This window comes from Lycium barbarum, chromosome 9 (assembly GCF_019175385.1).
Source record: "Lycium barbarum isolate Lr01 chromosome 9, ASM1917538v2, whole genome shotgun sequence".
NCBI classification, from domain to species: Eukaryota; Viridiplantae; Streptophyta; class Magnoliopsida; order Solanales; family Solanaceae; genus Lycium; species Lycium barbarum.
In genome coordinates this window covers 3562715-3583158 of record NC_083345.1, presented here as the reverse complement: position 1 = coordinate 3583158, position 20444 = coordinate 3562715, and the positions used below count along the sequence as shown (strand labels likewise).

At 34.1% G+C, this 20444-nt stretch overlaps 1 pseudogene; it reads left to right on the top strand.

Annotated features, from left to right (window-relative positions):
• Nucleotides 1-12275, top strand: part of LOC132610461 (toMV resistance protein Tm-2(2)-like) — a 55551-nt pseudogene extending 43276 nt beyond the window's left edge.
• Nucleotides 12276-20444: the final 8169 nt, after the last annotated feature.

Below are 20444 nucleotides of genomic sequence, written 5' to 3'. Positions count from 1 at the left end.
AAGTCCCTAACCCGATTTAGTTCTCCACGTAGATTCTCAATTTCTTGAGTCATGCGGGCGTTATGTTCATCCCGTTGAATAGCAGTTCCATGTTCGGAAGTTTCAGGCGGATCGCTAGCGATCACGAGGTTTTCTACACCAGTTGGAACAGATGCGGCCGGATCAGACATAGTAATTTCATTTCCTTGGACAACCCAACTACGTTCAGGTAATGATGACGTCTTTGATCTCGTGATATAAGGATGGTCGGCCATCGAGTGTCAACACGAATCAACTCTCTGTTTGGGAATAAGATAAAATAAACATACAGTATAAACGATGTTAATTTCATGAACATATCTAGGTAAAGTCATGGTCACGTAAAGTCGGGTAAGGCATGTAGCAAATAATTCATCAAATAGAGTCAAACAAATTGTTAAACAGATATAAACGATTATATTAAAAAATAATAACGCGTCCTAATATGCATTTGACCTCTTTGTGCCAAAGGTGGGCCTAACGTCGTTTGAAGGGTAAAGTGTGCCATAATATGTCATCCCGTTGCTTTGATTAATTAAACAGATTCTATTTCTCAAAAATAAAGTACAAAATAATGTAATATTTATTACATGTCAAATGAATACAACATAAAGTGTTTCCTAATCTAAATGAAGTGAACACAATTTCCTATGTCTAAATCTCAGCTTCGTTTTTGTGATGTCATTGATCTTCGTCATTCATTGTACTCCAATGCAAATCTATACCTGTCATAGCAACGTTAGTCATTCCCTCATTCCTAAAGTTTAATTAATTAGAGCAAATAGTCAATATTTAGGCACAGTTATCCTTCAAACATGCACATAAAGTATGATTGGTGTCACTTGGGGTCGTGAACCCGCTTGGACGTTTGGGTAAGTCATCTAATGGATTTAATACACCAAGGGTATTAAACCTCCTAGGTCATGAAATGTATGCTCTTAATAAAGGGTGTTGGTTTAGCTCTATCTTAGGCTGACTAAGAGTTGGCTTCCTATGACGCAAGGTTCCTCCAAGTGGACAACTTGGGAGTGGAAATTCCGTGGCCGTCGACTGCACCGCCGATCGACTAAATCCACAAGATCAATCCAACTAAAAGGGATAATTTAGTAGTGCACGGGCGCGAACTCGAAACCGTTTTAAGTGTGTGAATATGTGTGAGTTTTCCAGAAGTGGAGGAAATATGAACGGAATGACAGTTTTATCAAAGCAGTAACACATAAACAGTTTATATCAAACAAACAGTTTATATCAAGCAAACAATTAATAGCATGTAAAAACAGTTAACAAATGATAAAGTAATTTCAAATAAGCACACAAAGCCTATTTAAACTAAGTCCGTTATGGTTAGAACCTAAGTGAGTCCCCAGCGGAGTCGCCAAGCTGTCACACCCCTTTTTAACCCGGGAGGTTAAAGTTAGAAGTACGACGTATTGGAGATTCCTGTTTTTTGTTTGTTTATGTTAAGGAGTCGCCACCTAATTATTTATGGTGAATTAGGACACCTAAAGTTTATTAAAGTTATGTTTATAGTTAACTGTGTTTAAGGTCTGCGAAACTTAAGATTCTAGGTAAGGGTTCAATTAGTCTAAAGGGAAGGTATTAGGCACCCTTTAAGACCCATTAACAATGGTTAACCGACCGGACTTATAATTTGTTACGCTTAAGTGTAAATATGGTATTATAGGAAAGGAAATAGCTTTGTAAATATGACTAAAGTTGTAGATAATCACGTGAGAATGCTTTTTAAAATAGAACTTGTATAAAAATAATAATTTGTATAAAGAGTACTTTTAATGCTATTTTGAAATACAACTTATAAATGTTGTTAAAGTTTTAAATGAAAGTGTAATAGTGTTGTTTAAGATAATATTTGTAGAAAACATAATAATTTGCGTAAAGAGTTTCTAATGTTAAATGAGACTCAAAATATTGCTAAGGTCTTAAATGAGAAATATAATAATGTTATTCAAAAAAAATAAGATTTGTAGAAAGTATGATAATTTGCCTATGAATAATAGCCTTTTAAAAGATGATTTGTCAAATGTGATCTTTAGATAAAATGATGTTATATGAATGTGAAAGCATAAGAATATCTAGACTTATATTTTTAAATATGATGAAAAGGCCATGAATTTTTTTCCGTTTTTATCATTCTTTATTTAACCAATTTCAGCTAAAAAATATGTATAGTTGAGTAAATCTTGAAAAATGTTTATAAAAAATACAATTGGATTCATATCTTGTGTATTAGTGATATTTTGAAATTCCTAAGGTGATAATAATGAGAAATGATTCTTTTAACCCAAATGATGTAGTCATGCTATTTAAAAAAATCAATTACCCAAATAAATGTTATAGATACTATGAATAGTTTTGCACATAAATAGAAGAGAATGTAATTTGGAATTAACTACCCATTACTAAACTAAACCCCTTAATGTCACTAAGATTCATCTAAATTAACAAACAAAATGTCAGCCATACAATACATACTAACTGAACACAAAATAAAATAGAGGAGTAGATATAATGCAATTTTTTTCGGCTCAAACAAAATGGGAGCGCGGGCAGTGAATGATGTGCAGACTCCGTAAGCGGTGTCGTCGAGTTTCAGAGTGAAACTCTTCGGCTCCAGTGTACATGCAAAACAAGAAAAATAACAGTGAGAAAGGAGGAGATCTGATTTTTACATTAAGTATAGACAAGACATTATAAATAAAAGGAAATCATTTAAATCACTCATATTCTGTAAACTGGCATATTTCACGCAATGAAAGGAAAACAAAAACTCAAGCACGATAATACTCATCCTAAAGTATACTATCCAAGCAATACACTCAGTTAGATGAAAGTATCCTTATCCTTAAGGAGGTCAATGAAAATGAACATTTCAGACCAAAATGTTAGCTAGTCTTAAAACAAAGTTGCTGGTCCAGGGAAACATTTTATCAATGAACTAGAGGAAACTAGAATTAAACTTAGATTTTGGAAGAAGAAACAGAAAAAAACAAACGGCTCAAGACCTAAGTCTTAACAGGAAGTGACAACAGGCCAACTTAACCTATATTGAAATCTGAAGACAGATTAACAATCACTGAGAGAAAAGCCAGATCTTATGAAATCAAGTTAACTTGTTTTGGTCATTTTTTAATAAGAGTATCTTGAATGAGTTTGCTAACTAACTTGTTAGATGGGCGCATAAGCTGTAAACCCGAACTAAATCAATTCATTCATATAGTTATATAAAAAAAAGGGAAAGAACATGAAGCGAATATTACAAACAACTCAAACAGACCTGAAGCGATCCTGAATTTAATTAACTAACTCATGCTTGGACTTAAATACATATAAACAGAATCAAAAAAAGGATCGATAGTATGAAGCGGCAACAAAAGTTAGCTAAAAGTAATGGCTAAAGTGTGGATGTTTACCAAATTTCAATGATCATTGTAGGTTCAGTGTGAGCTTAAGCTTAGCTAATCAAACAAGATCATATTTAAATGAATTCCACAGTCGATTAATCAAGGTTTACTCATTGTCTTTCTTCATATTAATTCCCACATTACTAATCAAGAACAGCCTAACCACAGATTATACCAACAAGATTATAATACTACTAACAATATTATCAAGCTACTTAAGCAAACTAAATTGCATACCGAACATATAAGAGTAAATATAGGAAAGCTTAAGCAAACTGATTCACATACTAAACCTTCATCAACATTATCTAAAGACTTACCATAAACTAGAGCTAAGTTACACTTAATAGCTATACCAAACCAGTGAAGAGAAAAAAAAGTAAACAAGAATTGAACATGCTCATCATACACCTATCGGACTAAAACATGGATAAGGACTGAAAGTAAATGGAAGAACTAAGGATTACCTACTAAAGCTGAGACTAAATTAAAGCATAGATAATCTATAAGAACTCGAAAATAAAACAGAACTGAACTAAACCAAAAAAGGGGAGGGGGAAACAAAACATGATAGTGGCCGAGCTTAGACCGGAACAAGAACTTAAATACCATAACCAACATGATGACACTACAGTAAATAAGCATCAAATACCACAGCCGACAGGGTATGACTAACCAAACAAGAAATGGAAATTAAACGCTAACGCTGAACCTCAAGTTACTTAAGATTATGCCCAAAAACAAATACTTCAGAAACACAGATGGAACAAGGATGAAGATAAAATGAATGTCGACGACAAATTCAGTCCTAAAATATCTAACCGAACGCACAAATCACTTCTCCACCTTGATGTTCAGACTTCAGCGAAGAATAAGACACAACTTAAAATGAATAAATATACTTGGAACGAACTTCAGCAGGCATGCACTCAGTCAATACTTAAGTTAACCGATAACACTTATACTATGGCCTAAATACAACACCCTCAAAGAACAAAAGGAAGAGCATGAGTGCAACAGTTATTTTAGTTTCTCAGCATACCAGAACTAAAGAGAGACTAAATATATCATTCACAAAATTCAATTTAAGATATATACAAGCACGAACCAACACAACTGACATGAAACGCAAAGTAAAAGGAGAATTACGGACCTTTTTTGGGTGCAGCGAACTGAGTGTCGGGTCTCGAATCTACACTCGAATACGACGAACTCGAAATCGATTGAAGAAACTAAAGTTTTAAACAAAAAAATAGAGTAATTGTTCGCTGTCTTTGTTGATTAAAACTTGTGTTTGTGGGGGTTTTCGTTTCCAGATCTTCCCATGTTTGTATTCCTTTGTTCTCCTCTTTTTTTTGTTCGAGTTGATTTTTTATTTTTTTTGTTCTTTGATTTTCCGATCTCCGATCCTTCGATCCCCCCCTCAAAAATGATTCAACTCCCTTGTATTTATAGGGTTTTAGAGGGGGCGTATGAGAGAGAGGAAGCGGGGAACAGGGATGAGTGGGTGACAGAGAATGCGGGGGACAGGGGTGAGTGGGAGAGAGCGTGGAAGAAGAGAGAGGAGAGGAGAGGTGTCGGGTGAAGGAGGAGAGGCGGCTAGGGTTAGAGAGGAAAAAAAAGGAGAAAGGGAAAGAGAGAGGAAGGAGGAAGAGGTGAGGGAGGCGGAAAAAAAAAGAAGAGAAAATGGGAAGGGAACCCTAGGGTTCCCTCGTTTTGGAACGAAAATTGGGCCGGGTCGCAGAAAAATTATTGGACCGGGTAGGGAATCATTTGGGCTTGGTTGATTAATTTAAATGTGGGCTGATATAATGTGGGTTGTTTATTTGGGTAGGGGAATAACATTGTATTTGTATTTTAAGCCATTAATTTGGTTGAAAATTGTTGATCTTTCCTCCGCTATTTAATTATTTTTGGGCTTCTAATTTAATAACTGGTATAATATATATTATGTAAAGATAATAAATAATTCATATGTTAAAAAAAAAAAAAATTCGCAAAGTGTTGTCTTGTAATTAATTTAGCAATTCCAAACTCAAAAAAAATAAAACGATGACGAGCATTTAAGATTTGTGATAAAGTAATACTTGTAATGTTGAAAATAAAAGTAGCGAAAATAATAGTGGTGAAAATAAAGTATTTAGCTTGTCAGTAAATTTAGAAACCCGGGTAAATAAAATTAAATAAAGGAGGGACAAAATTGGGTGTCAACAATGCTTACTTTTAACCATAGCAAGCAACAGTGATGAAGATTATGTGAAGAAGACGGATCAAGTTTTATCAAGAAAATCCCGATCAAAAGGGGAGATTTGTTAGGGTTTTGCCCTGATGTTGTTACTATATTTGAGTTTTACTTTTCTCTTGAAGGAAAGTCAAAGTATAACCATAATTGTTTTACTTTTCCTGAAAGAAAAATAGAATTCCTTTCCATATTTGGCTAGTCCTTTTTTTAGAGGAAAAAGTTTTGGACCTCTATATATTGAAGAAAACCTCTCATATAGCATAACACTGTAGTATCCACAATGCAGTCATTAAACAAGTCTTGTTTAGGGAGAGATTTTTCTGTCTAAAGATTTTATGTTTTTATATTAGTTTTTCATATGTAGATCAATTGATCAACTATATTAGAATATTATGTCTCTTTTACTATATTTTTCTTTGTCTTCTGATTTACCATCTTTGAGGTTTGCAATTATTAGTTTTCGCATGATGCCATGCTATTTCGATGCCAACAGTTTGGACATGCAATTTAAAATAATGAGATGAAATTAACGTTTGGACATGCATTTCGTCTCATGATTTGAAATCTCAAATCATCAAAAAAAGCATAATTTGGTGTTTCAAATCATGGTTTCAAAATTTTTAATATAAAACTTGACTCATAAGTTTATATTTTGTAAAAAAAAACTCATAAGTTGGTAGATATTTTTTAAAAAGGGAAATCTACATGACATAACTAACTACTAGTACATATTTATATTTATTAACTATAGTTTAGATTAATTACATTCTATAACTAAGAGTAATATGTTAAATATAATAAATAGCTCTATATATATATAGCTAAAAAGTAAAATACTTTTTTTTTATTATTATTTATAATTTTTCCTTCTTGCTGCTAAGCCGATGGACAGCTGCCAGATCTTCGGCGAACAAGCTCCGGCCACAACAAAGCTTCATGATTTGGTTTCCTCTAATTGGTGTAAATTATGTAATTATTAAAATATATACAAATAATAAATTGAACCAAAATATTTTAAATTTCTTTTTCCCATGTTCCAGGCTTCATCTCCAATTCTGGCAGGACATAGAGATCAGAGAACCATATAGAAATCAATTTGTCACTCAATTATCACAACCCAGATAGAGGAGAAGCTCCTCTATGCAGTTTCAAACTGTGAAAATGCTAACAATAATACACAATAACAAAATCCAAACACTCTTCATATATACTGGAGAGTTGCTTAATTGCCCAATTGCATTTTAGCTTCCTGAACTTTCAAAATCGACAGTTCACTAGTTTGCTTCAATGGAGTCCAGCAAAGGAGTTTTTCGTCGAGGAAGAGATGATAGGAGTAAATCTTGACAAAGAAACTGAAAGAGAGTACCTCGTCTGATGAAAAGATTTTTTTTTTTTTTTTTTAACGAGCTTCGACAAAACACGACGGAGCTCCAGATCTATAGCTTTCACTATTTCCGCCAGATCCGACGCTGACGGCGGAGCAACGACTAGCTGTTGTTGTTGTTATGAAATTTTCAGCAGATCTGGCTGGAAATCGTTGTTGTTGTGATGAAATTTTTGGTAGGTCTGGCCGAAAAATTGTCGGCAGATCTGGTTAAAATTAGTGGTTGGAACGATTGTATTCACTTTTTTGAGTATTTTTTTTTGTTAAATTTTTAAATTGTATTTATTTTTAGGGTGTATTTGTTAGCATAACGGCTACTATTATTGTTGTTGTTGTGAAACTTCCACCAGATCTGGCCGGAATTAGTGTTTGATGCTATTGTATTCACGAATACGGCGATTGTATTTCACATTTTTTAGCTTTTTTTTTTGGTTAAAATTTTAGATTGTATTCATTTTTTTAGGGGTCTATTTGTTAATTTTTGGTATATCTATGTTTTTATGTATTCAGTTTTACTCGTTGTATCCATGAATGCAGCGAGCCCATTTATTAATACAAATAGTCATTTCATGAATACAGTAGAAAAAAATTGCAAAAAATTGAATAGAGCGGGAAAAATAAATTAATACAGTGAAAAAAGTAGCTATGCCCCATTTTAAACCCCTAAATTATAGTCATTTATGTAAAATCTCCTTTTAAAAATTATTCCCACCAACCATTTACCAATCTTTATTTATATCTAACATATAGGAGGATTATATTGATGAGTAATTACATTATTATTCATGTTAAATTTTCTTTTTTATTGAACTAAAGTTTGATCAATTGATGTTATATTTTTTAGAAAGGTCGTCTAGTAGCGTATTAATTTTGTTATGAACTATGACTTGTTCATTTGATAAGATTGTATAAAAATTTAGAATATTTTGATAGTTTTCACAACTTATGGAATTTTTATGTCTATATAAAAAAATACAACTTAAAGAAATCCAAATTGCATGTCCAAACATGGTTTCAAATCATGATTTCAAACCATGTCCCAACGGCTCCTAAATGATAGATACGAAGATTTAAGTAGTTTAATTCAAATTTCTAAAATATCAAAGAAAGCTCTACTATCATTTAACTAAAAACTCAACAAATTAACTTTATTTTGCTGCAATAGTAATATTATGACTATATAAGAGAACAATGAACAATTGTAATTTTGTGATCCATATAGTAATTTTATAGTGGTTATAAGAAGACTTTTGCTAAAGTTTTTTAAAAAATGGTAACTTGATATATTGAAGTAAAAACCTGCTTATATGGAAAGAAGACTTGATTGCATATTAAAAAAGACTTGGAAATGGTCTTTAATTTTATACAAAAGATAATTTCTCTAATTATCATAAATAAAGGGTTTCATTTAGATTTTATTTTGAGTTGTTTAAATGCGTGAGCAAATTAGGTTAAGTTTCTATCTTTCATTAATTAGAGTGTGGTGTGTGTGTCTATATATATATATATATATATATATATATATATATATATATATATATACCCCATTGGTTTTGATTTCTCCTTATTCCGTTCATTTGTTCTCCTCTTTTCCGTTTATAACGATTTTATTTTTCCTTTTAAACTCAATCTTTTTATCAATATTTTTATTTGTCCAATGAATAGATCTTTAGAAGGATATTTATAGTTTTGTATCTATAAAGGTTAAAAGAGTGAATTTCAAAAAAAGATATAGAAATTTAACTAAAGTATTTATGATATCTTATTAAAATTTGCTTTAGGCCGCTGAATATATTGAGCCGCCCTTGGGCCAATGCTCCACCAATCTTGGAAAATAATGGTAGAAAGATAGTTGGGAGATGTGGTGGTGTACCACTAGCCATTGTGGTGATTGTAGTCATGTTAAGGGAAAGGGAAAGGACATGCATGGAATAGGTTACTTGAGACTAGGGTGGGGCAAGGGCGGAGGGAGGATGGGTAAGAATTTTTTTATAAAAGTAAAATATATGAAATTGAAATTTTGGGGGGGGGGGGGGTCGTGGAGGGGGTGGGGGTTAGGAGTGGGAGGTAAGTTTTTTTTTTTTTTCTCATTTCTTATAAAAATAAAATAAAGTATATGAAATAAAAAAATTGTGGGGGAGGGGGGATGGGGATGGCGGGGTGGGTGGTATGGGAGGTAAAAGAAATTTCTCATTTTCAAAATGAGTTGTTATTGGGTCAAGTGTGTTCTTATATGGATACTCATATTTTTATGGGTTAAAAAGATGTAAAATTTTCACAAACAGCTACCTTTTAGCTCCTTCTAACAACCTATAACTACATGTTCTACATTTACAATTCATAGCTGGAGGACCTATATTTAGCTAGTAGACGTGTGGACTTAAATATAGGATAAATATAACGGAAATACACACGTTGAGAAAACTGAAAGTGCTATATTTATGGAAACAAAATCTATTCCAATTTAAATTAAAATCAGTTTTTAATGTTCCCTAATTCACGCAAATATCCTCCCATTACATATCTGATCTCATATCTCATTCAAACAACTAACAAATTTTAAAAAAAAATGAATTCAAAAAGTACATTCATATTTTTAACAAAAAAAAAAGGTTCAAAAACTAGTTCATCAAAAAACTTTGAAAAATAACAATATCAAACCAGTGAACATAGCTCGTTTTAAACGACGAATATATATTTGAATTCATCTATTGAAATATCGAATTCAAGTTGAGTTCATAATTGAGGTAACAACGTTTTCACTGCAACTTTTTTATTTTTTTGATTTTTCTGAAATTTTGAAAAATATATGAAAAATATATCTGAAATATAGTCATCAGAAACCAGAATAAGTAATATTGAACATAATAATCAAAATACAATAAAAATATAGTCATAGTTGAGTTCATAATTGAGATAACAACGTTTTCACTGCAACTTTTTTATTTTTTTAATTTTTCTGAAATTTTTCTAAATATAGTCTGAAATATAGTCAACAGAAACCAGAATAAGTAATATTGAACATAATAATCAAAATACAATTAAAATATAGCCAAAATATATTTGAGAAACACAACTATTAAAATATCAATCCAAAACATTAGGAATTGAAAATTCAGGAAGTAACGGAAAAAAAAACGAAAATATAGGTTACATACATGGTGAAACGTAAAAATCAGTATAGAATCTTACCTTTTTTGGGAATTAGATTTGAATTATGAGTGAAATTAATGAGTAGTTAATTAGAGATAAACAAAGAAGTTGAACTATTGTAAAACTAATTTGAAATTGGAGGAAATTAAGGGATATTGGGCATAATGGTGTGTATTTAGGGGGACCCTTTTTTTTTTGCTTAAATTTAGGGGTGTGGGAAGTTATTAGATGAGTGGTAAAAAAGTGATAGCTATAGGAAGTAAATATGTTATATTTTAGCTATTAAATATAATTATTGTAAAGTTTAGTTATGTTCCATAAATAGGCAATAATGTAAGCTATGCCAAGTAAGTTTTACTAAAAAGATACTTGAAGCCCATATTTACTCACCTAAAATATGAGTGATCCAACTCACTAAAATGTGGGTTAAACGGGCTAATTTTCTAAATATGGGCTCAAATTTGCCACCTCTACTTGAGACGATGAGTCAAAATATTCAAGATCAGTGTGTAAAGATATTGGCTCTAAATTGCAATTATTTTGCCCGTTGCAATTATTTTGCCCATTGCACTAAGGCCATGCTTCTTGTACATTGGCCTTTTCCTCGAGGACGATGAAATTCTTTCTTTTGATTTGAAAAACATGTGGATTGCTGAGAAGTTCATAGGAGTAAGTAGGGGTAATAGGGGAGAAGTTGAAGATATGGTGGAGGATTTCCTAAATGATTTGGTTTCTAGAAACTTGATTCAAGTTTGCCAAAACGACATATGAAATATGAATTGCAAGTTGCCGCATACATGACTTGCTACATACTTTGTGTGTGGTCTTGGCCAAGGAAAGCAACTTCTTTCACCCCAAGGACAATGCACCATGTGATCCTGGTTAGAGCTATTCACGATTTGGTTAAAAATCGATCCAAAACGCAATTACCGAACCAAACTGATTAAATAAACCGATAGTTGTTCAGTTTTGGTTTGGTTTGGGTTTGAATTTTTAAAAACCAACTTTATTTGATTTGTTTTGGTTTTATTAAAAACAAACTGAAGAAAAAACTGAATCGAACCGACCAAATAATACACAATTTTTACAATTACTAGTATATCGATGATCAAAAGAGCGGACCACATGAGGAACACTGGTTTTAAAGCATTTTTTGGATTTTTCTTAAGGTGAGATATGCGATGTTGTGTCGATCACTAGATACATAATTTAGAATGTTTCGTTTTTCTATTTTTTGTCTATATATATTATTGATTTATTAAAATACAAAATGTTAGATAAATAAAATTAAACTTAGATAGATCAATGAAAGAAGAATTGAAAGAGAATTAATTGAGATGGATATTATACATGTATTAATTAAGTATATATGTCATGGTCTAATAAAAGAAGTTCATGCAATTTCAAGAGTATATGACGGTAATAGTAGAGTAGAAAATCATAAATTAAATAACAATAGATTAATCTTGATAAATAATTTTAAGTACTTTGTTTATTTTTTTTAATCTCTATTAGGCTAATGAACTTTACACCCTAAGCCCATTTCTTAAAATAAATTCATAAATCCAAACCCATTTATTCAAAGAAACAACTATGAGATTTACCTAAATAAAGTTGTATGTCTTATAAACTTTATTCACTTGATTAAAGCTTATAGTTCTTAAGACATTTTCTCCATAATCCAAGAAAAGTATAGCTCTCATAATAAAAAGGTAATAACTGATAATAAGTTGAAAAAGGATGGAAAAGTCTTTCCTAGACGTAGGAAAAAAAATGGAAGAGAGAAATATCATTAAGTTTCTTAAAAACCAAAAGACCGATGCAAACTTAATCGAACCAACAACAACCAAATCGATGGATATGTATTATGTTTGGTTTGATTTGGTTTTAATAATAAAAAACCAACTAAATTGGTTTGGTTTTGGTTCCAAACCAACAACCGACCCCTAATCCTGGTAGTGTCGCTAGACTGCGAAGGATTACATACCATAGTGATAATGTCAATGAATACTTCTGTTCAAAAGCCAAGCCTAAGAATGTCACGACCCAAATCTGACACTCAGGTCGTGCCCGGGCACCCGTCAAGCTTCTACCCATAAGGCGAACCCTCTAAGCTAATCATGCGAAAATTAACGAATAAAATTAATAATACGCAAAGACTCATAATATAAAGAAAAGTGCGGAAGCGAAATACAAATACTTAGTCTTGCCCATAAACCCCATAAAAATGGCTAAGTCATGGAACTACTAGTCTGAATATAAAAGTACGAGATGTAGCTCGGAATACTACTAAGTCAACTAAAGAAGAAGAGGCCGCCATGATCGAATGGTGGCTCACCTCGACTGAACTAGATTGAACAAAGTTGGAATGAATCAAGTACCGGCTACCTGGTCACCGTTAACCACACCTGCACACATACAACATCAACAAGCGTGAGTCTAAAAGACCCAGCAAGATCATCGACACTCTCAGCTTACCCCTGGGGCAAGTCTTTGAAATCCCTGATAATGCATAAAAGCAATTACACAGTACAAGTATATTAAATATATACAAACACTGAAGCTAAAGCTGAAATCATGAAGCATAAACAAGCAAAACATGAAATACTCTAAATCTGAATCTATGCTCACGGGACATAGTACGTATTTACCTATGTCTTACCCCGTCTTTCGGAGAGGGCATTATTTACCCCCATCTTACCCGGACGAGCATTACATGAAATACACTAAATCTGAATGTATGCTCACGGGACATAGTACGTATTTGTCTATGTCTTACCCCGTCTTCCGGAAAGGGCATTATTTACCCTCATCTTACCCGGACAAGCAATAGATGCACTACACTGAATTTGAATCTATGCTCACGGTACATAGTACGTATTTGTCTATGTCTTACCCCGTCTTCCGGAGAGGGCATTATTTACCCCCATCTTACCCGGGTCACTTAAGATTCTAGCATCTATCTCTCACTGAACATCAATGGGACCTATGGAAGTGTGCCCCTCTGAAGATCCGATAAGTGGAACATACATCCAATCAATACCACTTCTAGACTTTACATTTATATAAATAGTATCTATTTAAGCGAATTTACGCTAAAGGACTCATACGGTCATTACTTTAGAAACTTAAAAATTATCCAATTTAGATCATGCTTGTCCACTCACACGAACTAAACGGTTTAAATGCATACATAAAACACAAACCATATGCTTTTTATGAAAAACAAGCAAACTAAGAGTTTAAGCCTCACTTGCCTTGTAACCGGAATGCAACCTCTCTTGAAATGCCAAATTCTCTTCAAACAATCTCCAATAGCCTCAATATGTCCAATAACATAAATAAATGGTCCAAATTAGTCTAGGGAAAGTAATCCTTTAATTTTAGGTTGGAACTAAATCTCAACATTCCATACCTTGATTGCATAATTCTTTTAAAAAGTGAAAATTGTATCTCAATACTAATTTGTCTCAAATTATAACACTTTTCTGTAAGATTCAACTCTACCGAAACAATAATCAAAATGGACAATGATGTTACTACTGCGTACAAAAGTTCCGGAGGTACTATAGTTAAACATTATCTAACTATTTTCTTCTTTCACAGGATATAGAATGGGTGGGCCCATTACTAGTGAATTCTCATGTTATTCACTCAAAGGCATCTATGGGCCACTTGTCACTCTCTTGAATAAATCCCAAAAGCCCACATTTAGTAATATGGAACAAAATAAAGACGGGCCCACTAGAACAATTGTCACCTTGCTAATAATCTACTTTACTGCTGTATCTATGCATTCATGCCTTTTCCTAAAGTTATATCCTAGCCTAGCCTATAATTTATATAACATACACTACTGTACCTCTGCAAGTATTTTCAAGTTATATGTCATTATGTGAACCATTAAACTAACTAAACTCTATAATTAATAAATTAACACACATAACCACTATAAGAATAATATCGAGTTGTTACAAAGAATCTTTCTGCACTTTTATATTTTACAATTAATCCTTGTGTATTAGAATCTCTTATGATTCAACATGGCTTCAAATTATTGCAAGTGTTGTGTATAGTGATGCCTTTCAATAATGTCGAATCAAGAAAAATCAGTATCGTAGAAGAAATTGGAAACATGAGTTGCTTACGGCATTTCAAATTGGAAGGGAGTATTGAGGGAAAGCTTCCACGTAGTATTGTCAAGCTCAAACATCTAGAGACTATAAATGTTAGACAGAGCTTTGGTAGCATTACTTAGAGTGTTCTGGAGTTAAAACAATTGAGACATCTTTGTAGTGGCAAATATGGTGGTGAAAATTCACACAAGTACCTTTGTAGAGGCATATCTTTCCCAAACAATGTTTCATTGCCTAATCTACAAACTCTGCTCTCAGGGGCGAATTTATGTAGGAAAAATGGATCACGTGAGCCTATAGTCACCTGATTAAACTCGGTATATTATGTATTAGTTCTTAAAATATATTTAATATTAACCGAAAGAACATATGGTCAAACAGGATCACGTGGAGCACTGTTTAAGTGTGTTTAATCCCTTTAGGTCATGAGATCGAACCTATTGAGCAACCAAAACACTTATATGAAGTAACCTTGGATGATGTTAGTATGCCTAAACTGAACAGGGTAATACTAAGAGATGCTTCCAAGACTCAGTGTCGACTTGATGGCTAGGCTAGTAAGGTGTTTGCCTTAGGCACCATTTTTGGGGGGCCCCAATTTTTACAAGAATAGGTTAATAGTTTTTTTTTTTTTAGTAAAAATATTACTCCCTCCATCTTAAAAAGATTGTCTTAATTTGACTTGACACGAAAATTAAGAAAGAAAAGAAGACTTTTGAAATGTGTGGTCAAAAGTTAAATTGTTTCTAAATATAAAAATGTGTGAGACAATCTTTTTGGGACGAAGGGAGTATTCTTTTTGTAAAAATTAAAAGTGGCAATGAGAAAATTAATTGGGGCCTTATTTTACAAAGAATAGGTTTATGTTAATCGTGAATGTCCTTTCTTCTTCCCTAGATTGTTCTCCTAGAAACTTGAATAAGACTTTTTGAAACCAAATCATTTAAGAAATCCTCTACTATATTGTTATATCCCGTATTTTGCACATTCGGATATTTTGAGGTGATTGCGACAAGTTAAGGACAAGGCTATATTTTGATCTTGTTTAATATTTAAGTTGTTCATGAAAATATTGATGTGGAAATATTGAGGAAGGCTAAGGGCAAATTTGAAAATTAGGAAAATAGTTTTTCATGAATTACAAAAAAAATTGGTCATGAAATAAAATGGGCTTGGAATAAAAAGAAAAAAAAAGATTTGGGCTTGAAAAAAAATGGCCAAGTGTGGCCGGCCAAGAGGGAATGGGCCAAGGCCCATATGAAAGCTAAAATAAGTAATAAAAGGGACGACCCATTATCATTTTGTCATCTTCAACTCAAGAAAAATCAAGAAGCTTGGAGAGAAAAAAAGACCACCACTTTCGGCCAAGTGAACCAAAAATTGAAGACCAAAAATCTTGATCAAAAGAATTATTTCTTCTAGCTATTCAACCAATTCGAAGGTCCTCTTTAACGTGAGATAGTTGTTGGAGTGATTAAACTACTATTTGTTGCAAATTCACAACCCTAGCCAAGTGAGAAGTTAAGGAAAAAAGGTAAGATTTAATCTTCTTTTATATGTTATGGAAGGTTTGTGTATGTTGTAGTATGTAGGAATGAATGAAAATCATGAAAATAATGTGTGTTGTGTGTAGCCGTGTAAGTGTGTGTGAAGTGTTGTGGGCGTGTGAGTGTGGTGTGGTGGAGAAGAGATGAATTAATTTTACTTAGTGTGTTAGTTGTGTTGTTGTGGATTCTATGATGCAAATGAAGGTTTAATGATTCAAGTTGAAGTTGAAAATTTGTTGTGGACTGTTTTAGAAGCCAACGTGACTTGAATGTAGTTTCTTGTACTTATAGAAAATAATGTTGCTAGCATGTGAGTTGTTGATGTAGTCCATGAATTTGAAAGAAGAAAATGTATTGTTGTTGCTCTTGTTGCATTTGGAAGGTTTCGGGTGGAATGGAGTTTGGTTGGATTGTTTTGAATGTTGTGTGGATTGTTTGAAATGTTCTTGAATTTTGCTTAAATGACTTTGGATTAGTGTTTGAGTATGCGAGCATTGGCGTTGGTTTGATTGTATGTAGTTAAAGTGAATGTAAACGGAATGCCGTTGAATTATGTTAAAGCAGGTCACTAATGTTAGAATATGTTCCAAATTGATTGTTGGTATTGTTGTTGATAAATTTGGCCGAGTTGAATTCTCGGGGTTGTTGTATTTACAGGGGAGATGCTGCCGAAATTTCTGTAGACAAGTGCTAGTTAGGATTGAATTTCTAAGTACTTGTAGCTAACGTTTGGTATTTAATGACGTTATTGTAGATCTTGGGGAGCCCGAGACTTGAGTTGGGATTAGCTTAGGAAGCGAGCGAGGTATGTAAAGCCTAACCTTTCTTTCTTTGGCATGATCCTTATGAAACGAGTATATGATGTATATGTATGACTTCAAAGAGATTCCTATTCTTAGAGCCACTAGGATGGCTAACGTCCTTGATTTCCATAAGCTGTTTCGTATGGTTTTAACGCGTATCTATGATGTCTGAAGTTCGGCTAATATGTTTCCGAATGGCATTCGAAAAATAATTGATATGACTAAAGTTTTGATTTTCCAAATGCTAGCACGTTCGATTATTCCATCGAGTCTTTGATAAATTTTGATACGTACATATGGTTCCAAAAGCTCTATTTGATTTGATTCATAACGATATCCGAGAGGTACGATTCTCCAAAAATGGCTTCTGAAACGCTTGTAGTAGGTTCTGTACTTCAAACACTCATAACTTTCTTATACTAAGTCGGATTGACCCGAAACTTGTTTCTGAGCCTTCAGAGGTCGGTAAGTATACTTATCCATCGAGTCTTGATTTATGTGCATATGGTTTCTCACTACTCTGCTCGTGCATACTACTATTATATTGTTCGCCGAGTCCCGGGCTGGTTTGTTTCGTGCGCACTATGTTATATTCGACAGTATGATGTGTTACGGTTTCCCGAGTCCCTCGCTACAGGGCCGGGTGCCGCTTATATATGTCGTTATGATGTGCTATGGCGTATGATGTGTTATGATGTTATGATGTGTTTCGGGGTTGTACGGAGATCTGAAATCTTCTGGAGTATGATGTGTTGTGGCGCCAGCGTCGGAGTGGCGACCACGTTCCTGAGCCCTATGCATGATTTTTATATATGCATTATTTATGTTTCAAAACGAGCTTCTTGGTATATTGATTTTGTACTCATTTTTCCATACTTCTTATTTTCGCTATGATCTTGATTATTGTATTTCATGCTTTACATACTCAGTACATATTTCGTACTGACCCCCTTTCTTCGGGGGTTGCGTTTCATGCCCGCAGGTACTGACGCTCAGTGTGGTAATCCGCCAGCCTAGGTACAGATCCGGAGTGCTCCTTTGATCCGGAGCCCATACTATTGGTACAGATCTTTTGTTGCACATATTTATGTACATGTATGACTATTTGGGGGTACGGCGGGGCCTTGTCCCGTCATATGTTTTTGTTGTTGTTCGTAGAGGCCTGTAGATATATATGTGGGTCATGGGTCGTTATTGTTCGGTTATGTCTGTGATTTGCGTCTTAAGCGGTCCTATTTGCTGTGACGGCTGAAACAACCCGTATTTGTGTATATGTATATATATATCTGGGCGATATGTTTTCCGATAGCCTTGCCGGCTTCTGTATGATATATTTGTTATATGTGACCGCTTAAGACGACATTTGTTCTCAGTATCTATATGAATTAACGTATGCTGAATATGGGTAAGTCATTGATATGTCGATTTGGTAAGCGAGTGTGTATGGGTGTCCAGCTCGGGCACTAGTTACGGCCCACGGGGTTGGGTCGCGACATATATCCTCAACCTCTCACCTATTTTCAGTACTTATTACTATGAGCTTCTCAGCAGTTCACATATTTTTCATATCAAATGCAGGAATTCCAAGCACTATTAAAATAACTGCCAAAACTGACCACAAAAGAAGTTTGAAACCGAGGTCAGTTTTTGCTTTTCTTTTTTTTTTTTATAAACAAAAAATAAACCGAACTTCGAAGGTTTTAGCGCCAAAAATCGGGAAAGTGGAACCGACCTCCGGAGGTCATTTTTTTAAAAATTGGACAAAAATATTTTGATTTTTATCTTTTTGCAAAATATTAGACCTCTGGAGGTCGTTTAAAAAAAACGACCTTGCGATGTCGTTCTTTTAAAAAAAATGAATTTGAATAGTATAAATAAATAAAAAAGTTTAAAGTCTTGAACTTGCACCAATAGTCTTGCGCTAGAAATGTATACTACCATGGTTGTGATGTAGCGCCTAGTATTCGAACATTAACTCGAGCCGGTTTCTCTACCCCTTATTACCCTAAAGAGTTCGATTCTCAAATGGTATATTTTATAATCGGGTAATTCTAAATCCGTTCTCAACAAGGTTTTACCGACCTACCCTCAGTTTTTCATGAAAACCGACCTCCTGAGGTTTGGTTTTGATTTTGATTTTGATTTTGGCAGTTTTTTTGGTTGATTTTTTGTAACTTAAGAGCCAATATATTAGCACATTGATCTTTGGAAGCATTTTTGGGATGGATTTTATTTTCATATCTTCTCAAACATAACAATAGTAGCATCTCCAACCATCCTACCAAATCATAATGTCACACCCTCATCTTGATAGGGCATGACGGGCACCCGACTCTTATCAGAGTCGAGCGAACCCTTAGACATTCGCTCTATTAAAACTTGTCATTTCAAAACTTTTAAGAACATAAAATTTTCCAAATAGAAATCATTATGTCTATAACGGTTATGAAAACTTTCAATCAATAAGTACTTTAGACCAATCTAAATCATCTAAAATACATACTCTTTTAAAATCCATAAATGACTCAACTGATATCACTTTGTCGACATCTCGACAAATATACCACATGACACTGTCTGCAGAAGTCTCTAAGGAGTAAACTAAACACTATGAGTCAGGACAGGGCCCTGACATACCCGTAATCATACGTATCTATACATGACTCAGCACAGCTCCAGAATGAGGTGGAACTTGCAAACCCCAGCTGACGTCCAAGCATCCTAGCTATATACTTAACCTGCCAAACAATCTGGGGCTGCGGGCATGAACGCAGCGTCCCCAGGCAAAAAGACGTCAGCACGGACAATGTACTGAGTATGTAAGGTGGTAACAAATCATAATCATAATTTGATTTAGGAGAGAAGAAATCACAATCTAACTCAATATCTGCAGCCTTCGCTGAAAGAAACATAAACATATACACGAAGTCTCCAAAACAATCTTTAAGTAAATAATGCAATCTAACACACATTCTTTAAGTAAATAATGCAATCTAACACACGTGCCGCTTCCGACATATTAACAAAATGGTCCCTTCGGACAGCCGCTTCCGGCTAGTATCACAATAGTCCCTTCGGACGGCCGCTTCCGGCATAATAATGATGGCCCCTTCGGGCAGCCGCTTCCGGCTTAATAATAACGGTGGCCCCTTCGGGCAGCCGCTTCCGGCTTAATAATAATGGTGGCCCCTTTGGGCAGCCGCTTCCGGCTTAATAATAATGGTGGCCCCTTCGGGCAGCCGCTTCCGGCTCAATAATAATAATGGCCCCTTCGGGCAGCCGCTTCCGGCTCAATAATAATAATGGCCCCTTCGGGCAGCCGCTTCCGGCTTAATAATAATAATGGCCTAGAATGTAAACATAAGTCGTAAATGAAATGAAATAGTAAAACCTCGCACCCCCTTCGGAGTGGTTTTGAAAATCTAAATAGTAAAATCTCGCACCCCCTTCGGAGTGGTTTTGAAAATCTAACTTTATGTTTCCTTTAGTATAAAACTAATTTCCTCGAAATCATTAGTAAAACCTTATACACATCTCAACTGGCACCTTATGGCTGTTCCCTTCGGAACAGAATAGGAGTGCAATATCAATAAACCATCACAAGAAACATTTAGACCTTACTCGTCTAAGAATGGAATCATATGGAGTACTTATAGAATGAATAACAACAAGGATCATGCCAAAATGAAAGAAGGAATAGCCTTAACATACCTTTAGCGCTTATTCGCGAATCTTTTTC